Source organism: Bubalus kerabau, chromosome 5 (assembly GCF_029407905.1).
Source record: "Bubalus kerabau isolate K-KA32 ecotype Philippines breed swamp buffalo chromosome 5, PCC_UOA_SB_1v2, whole genome shotgun sequence".
Taxonomy (NCBI): domain Eukaryota; kingdom Metazoa; phylum Chordata; class Mammalia; order Artiodactyla; family Bovidae; genus Bubalus; species Bubalus kerabau.
Window position 1 is genome coordinate 63,421,906 of NC_073628.1, and position 16,496 is coordinate 63,438,401.

The window sequence follows — 16,496 nt, forward strand, 5'->3', positions numbered from 1 at the left end:
GTCTCCCCATCATTAGCTTCACTCTTACTCTTCCACCCTTTGTCTCTACTCTTTGTAATTAAATTTCTCTCTCCAGGTGGGAGAAGTTTATCTGTGAACTTAGTTTCTACTTCTCCATTCTTTGACCACTGAATAAAGTTTGTGCTGTATCGATCTCAGTTTTGGTTTTGTTATTTACCTCCTCAAACTAGAATGAAAAAAGAACTTTCCCACTCAGAGGCTGGGCTAGACCTGAGAATAAGGTCCATTAGGCTCAATTCAGTAACAAGAGAATACTAAGAAGGATAAATTAAAAAAATAATAATAAAATAAATTACACCTCAGCACAGCACATATTTTTCAAATTATACAAAATCAAAAATAAACAAAAATCTTCTAAAACAAGGTAGAGGAAAAATGCATTTTCCCTAGAGAAGAACAAAGAATAACATACAACTTCTCTTTGGAAAACATGAAAACAAGAAGAGAATAAACAGAAATATTTACGGTGTTGGTAGACAACAACCACCAAATTAGATTCTGTATGCTAGGCAATTATCTTTCAAAGGTGAAGGAAAAATAGACTTTTTCTGACCAACAAAAATTGAAAGAATTTGTTCCTAGTGGACTTGCCTTGAGAGAAAAGTTAAAATAAGTTCAAAAGAAAGAAGGAAAATAAGTTACAACCCCAGATCTACATACAGGAAGAGCATGAAAGAGGAATATATATGAAGATAAAATTAAAAAAAAAAAAAAGACTTTCATTTTTCTTATTTTTAATTGATTTAATAGATAACAGTCTGTTGAAAATAAAAACAGCAATATGATATTCAACTATGTATGCTTATGTATATGTCATATATATGGTAATTTATCCTTATTATAAGTGAAATGATGACATCAATGGTATAAGGAATGAAAGGAAATTAGGGTTAGTCTCAAAAGATGTGCACATTACCTGGGAAGTTGTACAGTCCTAGTTGAAAGTAGATTAAGACGTCATAAATGTATACTGAAAACTCTAAAACAACCACTAAGAAAGTGAAAAAAGAAATATAACTGAAATGCTAAAAAGAGAAAATAGAATCATATTACATGCTCAAAAATACAGGTGACTAAGGAGAGAAAATTATGGTTTAATTTCAGGCAGGTTCTTTACCAACTGAGCTATCAGGGAAGCCCTAGGAGAGAAATGTAATCATATAAAATCACAAAAGGCCCAAAAGGAGTGACAGACAAAAGCAGTAACAAAGAACAAGGGAACAAAGGGAAAACAGGAACTAATACAGTAGGTACTAGTCCAGCTCTATTAATAATCACTTTGAATGTCAATGGCCTAACTGTACCAGTTAAGACAGATATTGCCACAAAGGATCAAAAACCATGACTCAACCATATGTCATCTATAGGAAACTCACTTTAAATACAGATATACATAGATTAGGAGCAAATGGATGGAGAAGATATACCATACTAAAACAAATGAAAGGAGATCAAACCAGTCAATCCTGAAGGAAATCAATTCTGAATATTTATTGGAAGGACTGATGCTGAAGCCCAATACTCTGATCATCTGCTGTGAAGAGCCACTCATTAGAAAAGATCCTGATGCTGGGAAAGATTGAAGGCAGAAGGAGAAGGGATGACAAAGGATGAGATGGTTGCATGGCAACACTGACTGAATGGACATGAGTTTGAGCAAACTCTGGGAGATGGTGAAGGGCAGGGAAGCCTGGCGTAATGCAGTCCATGGGGTCAGAGTCTGACACGACTGAGCGACAACACAAATAAAGAGAAAGCAAGAGTAGTTATACTAATTTCAGACAGAACTGACACCAAGGAAAGTTAGAGACACAGGACTTACATAATGATAAAGGGATTAATGTTTAAGACATGACAATTCTTAACATGCATATGCCTAACAACAGAGTATCAAACAATGTGAGTGAAAACCTGGTAGGAGTTACAGAGAAACAGACGAACCCACCATCATAGTTAGAAACTTTAACACCCCTCTGCCAGATGCACAGATCTAGCAGCCAGAAAATCAGTAAGATACAGCTGAAATCACCAAACACTATATATACACTGTTGATGCTGCTGCTGCTTAGGCGCCTCAGTTGTGTCCGACTCTGTGCAACCCCACAGATGGCAGCCCACCAGGCTCCCCCGTCCCTGGGATTCTCCAGGCAAGAACACTGGAGTGGGTTGCCATTTCCTTCTCCAATGCATGAAAGTGAAAAGTGAACGTGAAGTCACTCAGTTGTGTCCCACCCTCAGTGACCGCATGGACTGCAGCCCACCAGGCTCCTCCATCCATGGGATTCTCCAGGCAAGAGTACTGGAGTGGGGTGCCATTGCCTTAAAATAGATAACTAGTGAGAACCTATTGTATAGCATAGGGAATTATATTCAATACCCTGTGGTGACCTGAACGGGTTGGAAATCCAAAAAAAGAGGGGATATATGTATACATACAGCTGACTCACTTTGTTGTACAGCAAAAACTAACACAACATTGTAAAGCAACTATAGGGCAATTGCAAATTAAAAAAAAAATACCAACACTCTCAATTAAATGGATACAATTGATATCTAGAAAGCACTTCATCCAACTATAGCAAAACGCACATTTTTCTCAAGCACACATGAGACATTCACAAAGATAGACCACACTGTGAGCCATAGAACACAGCAAATTTAAAAGAATAGAATAATGCAATGTCTGCTGTCAAACTACAAGAAATTAAACCAAAAATAAATAGTTATATGAAGATAACTGGGAAAGTCTCAAATACAAGGAGATTAAACAACACACTTCCAAATGACACATGGGTCAAATAAAATTTCAAGAAAAATTAAAAAAAATATACTTTTGAATGAAAAAGTAAAAGCAGTTTATCAGAATTTGAGGAATACAGCAAAAGAAGTGCTAGAGGAACTTTTATGGCATTAAATGTACATAGTATAAAAGATGAAAGATCTAAACTCCTACAATAGAAGAATTTTCCACCATAAAAAAATGGCAAAATAAGAGCAAATTAAATGGGAAGGGAGGAGGGTTCAGGATGGGGAACATGTGTATACCTGTGGTGGATTCATGTTGATATATGGCAAAACCAATACAATATTGTAAAGTTAAAAAATAAAATAAAATTTAAAAAATAAATAAATTCAAAATAAGCATAAGTGGAAAACAAAAAATCAGTACAGAAAATCATCAGAACAAAAAGGTGATACTTTGAAAAAAACTGATAAAATTAATAATCTTTTAACCTGGAGAGGGAAATGGCAACCCATTTCGGTATTTTTGCTTAGAAAATCCCATGGACAGAGGGGCCTGGCAGGCTACTGCCCAAAGGGTTGCAGAGAGTCAGACACAACTGAAGCAACTTAGCTTTTAACTAGGATAACAAAGAAAAAAGAAATCAGACACAAACTGCTATTGATAATATCAAAAGTGAAAGAAGGAAATTTACTGCAGATACCATGGAAATGAAAAGGATAATAAAGAAATGAAATAACTATGCCCATATAGTTGATAATATGGATGAAATGGACTAATTCCTAGAAAGACAATCTGCCATAACACACCCAAGAATATGTAGATGTGTTGAATTAGGCCTAAATCATTTAAAATGAATCAGTAATTAACAACCTTACAAAACAGAGAGCACAAAAAACAATTGGATTCATTGATGAATTCTATTAAACACTTAAGGAAGAAATTATAGCAATGCTACCTTATTTTTTTCAGAGGATAGAAACATAAAAACTACTTTTAGCACATTCTATGAGGTCAGCATTACACTGAAATTACAAATTTTACCAGAGAAATACAGACCAATGTCTTTCATGAACATAGATGTAAAATTCTAAATACAACTGTCAGCAGATAGAATCTGTCGTTACTGTTGTTCCATTGCTCAGTTGTGTCCAACTCTTTGAGACCCCATGGACTGCAGCTCACCAGCCTTCCCTATCCTTCACCATCTTCTGGAGCTTGCTCAAACTCATGTCCATTGAGTTGGTGATGCCTTTCAATCATCTCATCCTCTGTCCTCCCCTTCTCCTCCTCCCTTCAGTCATTTCTAGCATCAGGGTCTTTTCAAACAAATCTGCTTTTCATATCAGGTGGCCAAAGTATTGGAGCTTCAGCTTTAGCATCAGTCCTTCCAATGAATATTCAGGACTGATTTCCTTTTGGATTGACTATTTTAATCTCCTTGCAGTCCAAGGGACTCTCAGGAGTCTTCTCCAACACCACAGTTCAAAAGTGTCAATTCTTGGTGCTCAGCTTTCTTTATAGTCCAACTCTCACATCTATACATGAGTACTAGAAAAACCATAGCTTTGACAATATGGACCTTTAATGGCAAAGTAATGTCTCTGCTTTTTAATATGCTGTTTAGGTTTGTCATGCCTTTTCTTCCAAGGAGCAAGCGTGTTTTAATTTCATGGCTGCAGTCACCATCTGCAGTGATTTTGGGGCCGAAGAAAATAAACTCTGTCACAGTTTCCATTGTTTCCCCATTGATTTGACGAGATGGGATTGGATGCCATAATCATACCTTTTTGAATGTTGAGTTTTAAACCAGCTTCTTCACTCTTCTCTTTCACTTTCATCAACAGGCTCTTTAGTTCCTGTTCACTTTCTGCCATAAGGGTGGTTTCATGTCAATGCTCTGTGTCAAATGTCCTATGTGGAATAGAGTCTATGCTATGCAATGCTAAGTCACTTCAGTCGTGTCCGACTCTGTGTGACCCCATAGACGGCAGCCACCAGGCTCCCCCGTCCCTGGGATTCTCCAGGCAAGAACACTGGAGTGGGTTGCCATTTCCTTCTCCAATGCATGAAAGTGAAAAGTGAAAGCGAAGTCACTTAGTCGTGTCCGACTCTTAGCGACCCCACGGACTGCAGCCTACCAGGCTCCTCCATCCATGGGATTTTCCAGGCAAAAGTACTGGAGTGGGGTGCCATTGCCTTCTACAGAAATAGAGTCTAATGATGTACAAAAATGATTATACACCATGACCAAGTGGGATTCATCCCAGGTATGAAAGGCTAAGTCCACTTTTAAATATTAATTAATATAACCTCTTATATCAATAAGCTGAGAAATAAAAATAAATTCTTATATAATAGATGAAGAAAAGAATTTGAAAAAAATTAGAACACCACTTATGATAAAAACATTCAGCAAGCTAGGAATGCAGGGATACTTTGTCAACTTGATAAAGACTATTTGCAAAAAAATCTATAGTTAATATGCTTAATCATGAGATACTTGAAGTTCTCTAATATGATCAAGTATAAAGATAAGCATTTACCTTCTCACCACTACTTTTTAACATCATATTGGAAGTCCTAGATAATATAATAAAACAAGAAGAAAAAATATTTTTGTGATTGGGAAGGAGGAAGTAAAACTGTCTTTGTTCACAAATGACATAATTGTCAATTTAGAATACCTGAAAGGATGACAGAAAATTTCAGAAACTAATAAGCAGTTATAGCAACATGGCAGAATAAAGATTAATATACAAAAGTCAATGGTTTCTATGTTTCATCAAGTGGAATTTTAAGTAAAAGTCCAATACCATTTATAGCACATATGTGCTCATGCTCAGTCATGTCTGACTGTTTGAGACCTCATGGACTGTAGCCTGCCAGTGTCCTCTGTCTGTGGAATTTTCTGGGCAAGAATACTGGAGTGGGTTGCCATTTTCTATTCCAGGGAATCTTCCTGGCCCAGGGATAGAGGCCTGCATTGGCAGGTGAGTTCTTTACCACTGCACCTCCAACATGTGTATGGAGAGGCAAAGGACCAAGATTAGCCAACACAATATTAAAGAAGAATAAGGTTGGAAGTGTGACACTAACCAATTTCAGGATTAATATAAAGCTACAGTAGTCAAGACAGTGTGGTACTGGCAATAGAAAGGACTAACAGGCAATGATACAGAATAGAAAGTACAGAAATAAACCCTGATAAATATAGACTACTGATCATTTACTGGTGGCTCAGATGGTAAAGAATCTGCCTGTAATATAGGAGACTGGGGTTCAATTCCTGTGTCAGGAAACTTCTGTGGAGAAGGGAATGGCTACCCACTCCAATATTCTTGCCTAGAGAATTCCATGGATAGAGGATCCTGGTGAGCTACAGTCCATGGGGTCTCTAAGAGTCAGTACTGAGTGAGTAACACTTTCACTTTCATTTCAAAGGCAATAAAATGGAGCAAAGAAAGTTTTTTTAAATTGGGACAACTTGATATCCACATGAAAAGCAATGAATTTAGAAACAGACCTTATACCTTTCACAAAAAATTAACTCAAAACGGGGGCTTCTCTGGTGTTCCAGTGGTTAAGACTTCCCTTTCCAATACAAGTGGTGTAGATTCTATCCCTGGTCAGGGAGCTAAGTCCCCACATGTTGCTGCTGTTGTTCAGTTGTGTCCCACACTTTGTAACCCCAAGAGCTGCAGCAAATCAGGCTTCCATGTCCTTCACTGACTCTCCCAGAATTTGCTCAAACTTCTGTGCATTAAATTGTTGATGCCATCCAACCATTTTATACTTTGTTGCCCCCTTTTCCTCCTGCCCTCCTCAATCTTTCCCAGCATCAGGGTATTTTCCAATGAGTCATGTCAGGTAGCCAAAGTATTGGAGCTTCAGTTTCAGCATCAGTCCTTTAAATGAACATGCAGGACTGATTTCCTTTAGCATTGACTGGTTTGATCTTCCTGCTGTTCAAGGGACTCTCAACCGTCTTTACCAGCACCACAGTTCCAAAGCATACATTCATCGGTGCTCAGGCTTTTTTATGGTCCAACTTTCACATCCATAATGACTACTGGAAAAACCATAGCTTTGACTAGATGGATCTTTGTTGGCAAAGTGATATCTCTGCTTTGCAATGCCCTGTCTAGGTTTGTCATAACTTTTTTCCCAAGGAGCAAGTGTCTTTTATTTTCATGGCTGCAGTCATCATCTATAGTGATTTTGGAGCCCAAGAAAATAAAGTTTGTCACAGTTTCCATAGTTTCCTCCTCTAATTGCAATGAAATGATGGGATTAGATGTCATGATCTTATTTTTTTGAATGTGGAGCTTTAAGCCAGATTTTTCACTCTCCTTTTTCACCTTCATCAAAAGGGTTCTTTACTGCCTCTTAGCTTTCTGTCATAAGGGTGGTGTCCTCTGCATATCTGAGCCTACTGATATATCTCCTAGCAATCTTGATTCCAGCTTGTGCTTCATCCAGCCCTGCATTTGGCATGATGTACTCTACATAGAAGTTAAGTAAGCCAGGATGACAATATACAGCCTTGACATACACCTTTCCCAATTTTGGACCAATCTGTTGATCCTTGTCTGGTACTAACTATTGCTTCTTGACCAGCATACAGTTTTCTCAGGAGGCAGGAAAGGTGGTCTGTTACTCCCATTTCTTGAAGAATTTTCGTTTGTTGTGATCCATACAGTCAAAGGCGTTAATGTAGTCAGTGAAGCAGAGTAGATGCTTTTTTCTGGAATTCTCTTGCTTTTTCTGTTATCTGACATTTGTTGGGAATTTGATCTCTGTTTCCCCTGCCTTTTCTAAATCTAGCTTGTACATCTGGAAGTTCTCAGTTCAAGTACATTGTAGGCTCCTCAGTCCACGGGATTTTCTACAGAAGAATACTGGAGTGGTTTGCCAGTTACTATTATTTGGGATCTTCCCAACCCAGAGATTGAACCCAACTCTCCTGCACTGGGAGGAGGGTTGTTTACCACTGAGCCAACAGGAAAGGTATTTATTAAATTGAGTTAGTTATTTTATCTTAATAATTATTTTTAAAACTTCTATCACTAATGTTGTATTTATAATATAGACTTTATTATAGTAAACAATTCTGAGTTTTAATTGAAATGTAATTAAACTTATAATGCAACTTCCATGAACTTTTATTCATGGAAGTTATATCTTTTGTATATCTAATTGCCAATTTAAAAAATGGTTCTTGAGCATATTTTCATGTGTTTGTTAGCCATCTGTATGCCTTCTTTGGAGAAATGTCTATTTAGTTCTTTGGCCCATTTTTTGATTGGGTCATTTATTTTTCTGGAGTTGAGCTGTAGGAGTTGCTTGTATATTCTCGAGATTAGTTGTTTGTCAGTTGCTTCATTTGCTATTATCTTCTCCCATTCTGAAGGCTGTCTTTTCACCTTGCTAATAGTTTCCTTTGATGTGCAGAAGCTTTTAAGGTTAATTAGGTCCCATTTGTTTGTTTTTGCTTTTATTTCCAATATTCTGGGAGGTGGGTCATAGAGGATCCTGCTGTGATGTATGTCAGAGAGTGTTTTGCCTATGTTCTCCTCTAGGAGTTTTATAGTTTCTGGTCTTACGTTTAGATCTTTAATCCATTTTGAGTTTATTTTTGTGTATGGTGTTAGAAAGTGTTCTAGTTTCATTCTTTTACAAGTTGTTGACCAGATTTCCCAGCACCACTTGTTAAAGAGATTGTCTTTAATCCATTGTATATTCTTGCCTCCTTTGTCAAAGATAAGGTGTCCATATGTGCATGGATTTATCTCTGGGCTTTCTATTTTGTTCCATTGATCTATATTTCTGTCTTTGTGCCAGTACCATACTGTCTTGATAACTGTGGCTTTGTAGTAGAGCCTGAAGTCAGGTAGGTTGATTCCTCCAGTTCCATTCATTATCAGAGAAATGCAAATCAAAACCATTATGAGGTACCATTTCACACCAGTCAGAATGGCTGCGATCCAAAAGTCTACAAGTAATAAATGCTGGAGAGGGTGTGGAGAAAAGGGAACCCTCTTACACTGTTGGTGGGAATGCAAACTAGTACAGCCACTATGGAGAACAGTGTGGAGATTCCTTAAAAAACTGGAAATAGAACTGCCTTATGATCCAGCAATCCCACTGCTGGGCATACACACTGAGGAAACCAGAAGGGAAAGAGACACGTGTACCCCAATGTTCATCGCAGCACTGTTTATAATAGCCAGGACATGGAAGCAACCTAGATGTCCATCAGCAGATGAATGGATAAGCAAGCTGTGGTACATATACACAATGGAGTATTACTCAGCCATTAAAAAGAATACATTTGAATCAGTTCTAATGAGGTGGATGAAACTGGAGCCTATTATACAGAGTGAAGTAAGCCAGAAAGAAAAACACCAATACAGTATACTAACGCATATATATGGAATTTAGAAAGATGGTAACAATAACCCTGTGTACGAGACAGCAAAAAAGACACTGATGTATAGAACAGTCTTATGGACTCTGTGGGAGAGGGAGAGGGTGGGAAGATTTGGAAGAATGGCATTGAAACATGTAAAATATCATGTATGAAACGAGTTGCCAGTCCAGGTTCGATGCATGATGCTGGATGCTTGGGGCTGGTGCACTGGGACGACCCAGAGGGATGGAATGGGGAGGGAGGAGGGTTCAGGGTGGGGAACACATGTATACCTGTTGTGGATTCATTTTGATATTTGGCAAAACTAATACAATTATGTAAAGTTTAAAAATAAAATAAAATTTAAAAAAATTTTTAAAAAATGGTTCTTAACTAACCAATGTTTGATGATTGTTTTAAAAGTAATTTTTAAAAATGGAAATATAAAATTTTACAATACTATCTATAATAATTAAATGAAATTACAACAAATGAGAGAGTAGTTATGGTGCCCTTTAAAGATGATTTTCCTCATTTAATACAATATTTTGGCATGTCAAGTGGTGGAACTCAATTCTTTTACTATAGAACAAATTTTGTTTAATATAAAACTAAATTCTTATGTTCAATAATATTCTCATCTCAGAGGGTAATGAAGAAAAATCCCACTAATTTTCAAACTAATGACACACTGACAAAATAACATAGGATAATATGAACTGCAAAATGTTAAGGCCTTAAAATCGATAATCAAGATAACACATTATTTAAAGCCAAAATTTCCCAAGTATGGCATTACCTGATACTCTAGCTTCATGGAATGTGTCAAGTAAAATGTGTCAATCATAGAAACTTCAGAGCAATATTTTAAACTTTGAGAGAAAATAGGTATCTTAGTAGTGTTTCATATTTATTTGGGGCTAAAATGAAATATGAGCAATTCAGGGCTAAAATAGAACTTCCTAAGCTTTTTTATTGTAATGTCCATGATGGTCTAGAGATTTACATGGAAAGATCAACATGATGAGGTGATTATGCACAGATGCAAAATTTCAATCACACCATCCATAGGTGGTCTCAATAATGAGATCCTGATTGCCTAAAGGGAATGAAAATCTGAAGGCTGATTTCTCACAAAATTAGAGGACATACTACAACTAAGATCGTTTCTCCTGTCATGAAATTAGTTTTTTAAATAATTTCTCTCAAATAACTGGCTCTTTTTAAACATGAAAATACTTTGAAGATAAAACTAGGGGGTTATTTTCAATGCCACTTACACATTACATGATTGAATATAATTATGTATCTGAAATTTTACAAATTATAAATAATTTTCACCTTTCAAATATAATTTTGATTTACACAAATCTTTACTAATAAACATGTTTTAAAAGTGGTATAGAGGAGATGGCACTCAGAGTGTCCACTCATCTTCCCTTTCTCCTATGTTACTCAGCCAACAGAATGACCTTGATTGACAGATCATTAGATTCTGCAGGGGAATAATCTTTTTAGGCTTGAAGTCCTTAGGAAGATGTTTTGTTAAGGATTATAATTTGAAGAAGGGAATGGCAACCCACTCCAATACTCTTGTCTGGAGAATCCCAGGGATAGAGGACTCTGGCAGGCTACAGTCCATGGGAGTCGGATGCGGCTGAGTGACTAACAAATAATTTGTGAGACCACAGTGAAGACTAAGAACTACAGCATCTTGCTAATAAATTTCCATCCTTGTGTTCATGCACAATGATCAAACAATGAAGTTGATATTCTTCCTGGATAAATGATAGGAGAGAAAACCAACAGAAACTACTCAAATGATTCAGAGTTTGCATGATAAAAACAAAATCATTAAAAAATATAATATTTGTCAAAGGTCAATAATATCCCCAAACACTTATCAAAATAAAATTCAAAAGTAATTTGGAGGAACATTTCCAAGCTTATGTAGTAAAAGAACAAACAGACAAACAAACAAAAAATCCTGTTGATTCTAAGTAGGTATTCCAATGAGTACAATATTATTCTAAATCATAAATAGAAACAATTGGTGATTATAGCACATGGAAAATATTAATAAAATGAATGACAGCAATGACTCAAAGAATGGGAGGGAAAGATTGGAAACATTCTGTTGTAAAGTATCTCAATTACACAGGAAATCATCTGTTACATTAGTTAAAAAATGAAAATGAATACTGTAAAGTCTAGGCAACTGATATGCTAGAAAGGAGATAAAATGGAATCCTATAAAAAGCTCAATTAAAACTAGATAAAAGAGAAAAAAATGCCTCTGTCAATAAATAAAAAAACAATTACAAACATGGTTTATGTTTATCCAACTTTAAATATGAATGGCCTAAAGATTGAATTTATATAAACAACTGTGTGAGGTCTATAAAAAAACTACTTTAAAATATAAAGACTCAAATAGACTAAAAGTAAAGAGATGAACTTCTACTTCTGAAAAGATGAAATGTCATACCTTTCTTCATAAGTACAATGAAAAGTCCTGAACAGTTATATAGAAATTAAGCATAAGACAACTCTAAAAGGTGCAAGAACTTGAGGATCTACAGAATAACGTGATGATGAGTTCTCTGAGTTTTCTTTTTACTTCATATATTCCAAATGAAAAGGAGAAAAAAGACAATAATAAAGGATTGTAAATAATAATGGAAGAAAACTTTCCAATTTGGGGGAAAAAAAATCTTATAAACCTACAAGTTTAAGAAGTTCAGTGAATTATATTATTCCAAACAGAATAAACCTAAAACATACTTAACAACATCCTTTATAATTAAGCTCCCAACAACTAAAAGAGAAAAAAAGTCTTGAATATAGTCAAATAAAAATGACATTTTACCTAAATGAGACCTAAATTAGAAGACAGTAGATTTCTCATCTCCAAACATTGAGGCCAGAAGAAAAGTATTTAAGTGCTAAAATAATAGAACTGTCAACAATCTCATGCATCGTGAAAATATCCTTTTGGACTAAAGGAGAAATCAAGATATTTTCAGATAAGGAAAACTAAGAGAATTAGTTACCAACAAACTTACCCTAAAAGAATGGCTGGAAGTTTTCTAACAGGAAAAGAATGATAAAAAAAGAAACTGGGATATCAGGAATGGAGAAAGACAGTTAGCAAAAGAGTAATGAATACAATAGAAAACTTTCTCATGAGTCTTCTAAATTATTTTTGGTGGCTGAAGTAAAAATTACAATACTGACTGGTGTGATTCTATGTATATACACAGGATACATTTAAGAAAATTATTTTTTTAAAAGGAGAGTAAAAGTCCATAAATGGAAGAAAGCCTTCAACTTTTCAAACATGCTGATGAAATGACAGCAATAGACTGTGAAAATTGAAGTATATAAATAGTGTAATACATAAAAATTCATCAATAAAGCTGTACAAAGAAAAACACTCAGAAGCACTATAGATAAATCAAAATAGAATTCTAAAAATTGGTTCAAAGTTAGTTCAAAGTTCAAGTAGTTCAAAGTTAGGAAAAAGAAAGCCTAGAGAGGAATAACAGAAGTTATTTTTTATATATATATGTAAAAAATGCAGAATTAAGTTCTAATTTATCAACAATCACATCAAATGGAAAATTATCTGAATGTATCAGATAGAAGACAGCTATTGATAAGGTGGATCAAAAAATATGACCCAATAATATGCCAGTGGCAAGTAACTCTCTTCAAATATAATTATATAGGAGGTTGAAGTAAGATAATGAAAAATTCTTATGCAAATATTAATCAAAGGAAAGCCAAAGTGACTATATTAATATCAAATAAATTCAACTTCAGAGCAAAGAAAGTCACTAGGTAGGGAGAGAGATTGCATCGTAACTGTCAATCCATCTTAAAAACAGAGAACACATATGTGGGCATGCACTTAGCCATAGAGATGAAAAATATACAAAGTAAAATCTAATCAAACTGAAGGAGAAATACAGATATCCATATTTGGTTAAAGTTAAAGACTTTGATTAACTTAAGATTAGATTTGATTTAGATTTGATTAACTTTAGATTAGAGATACCAAGGGAACATATCATACAAAGATGGGCTCAATAAAGGACAGAAATGGTATGGACCTAACAGAAGCAGAAGATATTAAGAAGAGGTGGCAAGAATATGCAGAAGAATGGTACAAAAAAAAAAAATTCTTAATGACCCAGATAATCTTGAAGGTGTGATCACTCACACTCACCTACAGCAGGATATCCTGGAATGTGAAGTCAGGTGGGCCTTAGGAAGCATCACTATGAGCAAAGCTAGTGGAGGTGATGGAATTCCAGTTGAGCTATTTCAAATTCTAAAAGATGATACTCTGAAACTGCTGCACTCAATACGTCAGCAAATTTGGAAAACTCAGGAGTGGCCACAGGAAAGTCAGTTTTCATTCCAATCCCAAAGAAAGGTAATGCCAAAGAATGCTCAGACTACCACACAATTGCACTCATCTCATAGGCTAGTAAAGTAATATTCAAAATTCTCTAACCCAGGCTTTAGCAATATGTGAAATTCCAAATGTTCAAGCTGGTTTTAGAAAAGGCAGAGGAACCAGAGATCAAATTGCCAACATCCGATGGATCATCAAAAAAGCAAGAGAGTTCCAGAAAAACATCTATTTCTGCTTTATTGACTATGCCAAAGCCTTTGACTGTGTGGATCACAATAAACTGTGGAAAATTCTGAAAGAGATGGGAATACCAGACCACCTGACCTTCCTCTTGAGAAACCTTTATGCAGGTCAGGAAGCAACAGTTAGAACTGGATATGGAACAACAAACTGGTTCCAAATAGGAAAAGGAGTATGTCAAGGCTGTATATTATCACCCTGCTTATTTAACTTATATGCAGAGTACATCATGAGAAATGCTGGACTGGAAGAAGCACAAGCTGGAATCAAGATTGCTGGGACAAATAGCAATAACCTCAGATATGCAGATGACACAGCCCTTATGTCAGAAAGTGAAGAAGAACTAAAGAGCCTCTTGGTGAGAGTGAAAGAGGAGAGTGAAAAAGTTGGCTTAAAACTCAACATTCAGAAAATGAAGATCATGGCATCCAGTCCCATCACTTCATGGCAAATAGATGAGGAAACAGTGTCAGACTTTATTTTTCTGGGCTCCAAAATCACTGCAGATGGTGATTGCAACCATGAAATTAAAAGACACTTACTCCTTGGAAGGAAAGTTATGACCAACCTAGACAGCATATTAAAAAGCAGAGACATTACTATGCCAACAAAGGTCCATATAGTCAAGGATATGGATTTTCCAGTAGTCATGTATGGATGTGAGAGTTGGACTATACAGAAATCTGAGTGCCAAAGAATTGATGCTTTTGAACTGTGGTGCTGGAGAAGACTCTTGAGAGTCTCTTGGACTGCAAGGAGATCCAACCAGTCCATCCTAAAGGAGATTAGTCTTGGGTGTTCATTGGAGGGACTGATGTTGAAGCTGAAACTCCAATACTTTGGCCACCTGATGTGGAGAGCTGACTCCTTTGAAAATACTCTGATGTTGGGAAAGATTGAGGGCAGGAGGAGAAGGGGACGACAGAGAATGAGATGGTTGGATGGCTTCACTGACACAATGGACATGGTTTTGGGTAGACTCGGGGAGTTGGTGATGGATAGGGAGGCCTGGCATGCTGAGATTCATGGGGTCGCAAAGAGTAGGACACGACTGAGCACCTGAACTGCACTGAACTGAAAGATTTTGATACTCATTTTAAAAAATTGGTACTACAATTAGAGAGAGATTCAGTAAGTACAGAAGAACTCAAGAAGAACATTTGTCTCCAGGATTCAGTCAAAATTCATACAACCCTCCATGAAAAGGAGCAGTAGATGTATTCAAGTGTTGACAAACTTAAAACAAGATATACACTGAATCCTGGGACATAACTTCCAAACATGTACAAAAATTGAAATCATACAAAATGTGTTCCCTACCTACAGTTGAATTAGTTACTAATCAATAACAAAAAGATAATAAGAAAATATCAAACACTAAACAACAGGCTTAATCCATTCATGTATCAAAGAGAAAATATTTAGGAAAGTATGTTAGGGGTTTCCCTGGTGGCTTAGATGATAAAGAATCCACCTGCAATTCAGGAGACTCAGGTTTGATCCCTGGATCAGGAAGATCCCCTGGAGGAGAGAATGGCTACCCACTCCAGTATTCTTGCCTGGAGAATCCTATGGACAGAGGAGCCTGGGAGGCTATAGTCCATGGGGTTGCAAAGATTCGGACATGACTGACCAACTAATTAATTACGCATGAAATGCTTTGAAATAAAAGGTAATGTAAATATATCAAAGAGACAAGGGTAAAGCAGCCTTGAGAGAAATATTATAACACAAAGTGTATACACTAAAAAGAATATCCCACCATGTACACAGAGCCTTTTTAATATTGAAAAATGAAAACCTTCCAAGCCCCTGCCTCCAGCCTCTGCTGTGGATGAACAAACTGTGTCCCCATCATGAGGGAGAAGATTCCAGCAGCAAAATGTAGAAATTCATGATCTCTGGGCTCCAGATCCCCTCTGGCTGCAGCAGCGAGACTGCTCCATCCTTGACAAGAGGAATGATGACATGTAAGAACCAGGTCCAGAAACTGAGAGCAGCTTGAGACAGTTTTCTGAGCATCTTTGGTGTAGAGGAGATAGCCAACTGGAAGAAGTGCAGTGAGGGAAAGATCCAGAAACCAGATGACCATTCAGGCAATACCGCCTGGACCCAGCTACCTACCCAGGTTAATATCATCCCCTGGAGCTCCACAGGCCTGTTGCTGGCAGACAGTGCCAAAGGGAAGATTGGCCCCAGCAAGCCTCTTGAAATCCCAACAGCCACCACCTTCATCTTCAGCTATCAACATTCCCAGCTCCACCACACCAATCATCTCAGTGCCTCAGCCACTTGTGGTGCTGGTGAATACTTTGAATACTACCTCTTTACCAAATGGGCATCTTGCAAATATTTTTACCTAGGTTGCGTCTTTCCTTTCTGTTAATGTGCTCTCTGATCGGTCACTCAATCATGTCCAGCTCTTTGCGAGCCCATAGGCTCCTCTGTCTATGGGATTTCTAGGCAAGCAAGAACACTGGAGTGGGTTGCCATTTCTTCTTCCAGGAGATCTTCCCAACCTAGGGGTTGAACCAATGTCACTTGCATCTTTCTCTTAATAGAGTCTTTCAAAATTTCACCATCATTTTTTTCCTATGGATTATGCCACACTTAAAATCTCATTGAAAGTGAAAATGTTAGTTGCTCAGTTGTGTCTC

General features: G+C 36.7%; 1 pseudogene; it reads right to left on the bottom strand.

The window, feature by feature from the left end:
- Positions 1-16,114, bottom strand: part of LOC129654241 (60S ribosomal protein L26-like) — a 37,396-nt pseudogene extending 21,282 nt beyond the window's left edge.
- Between the last annotated feature and the right edge of the window lie 382 nt (positions 16,115-16,496).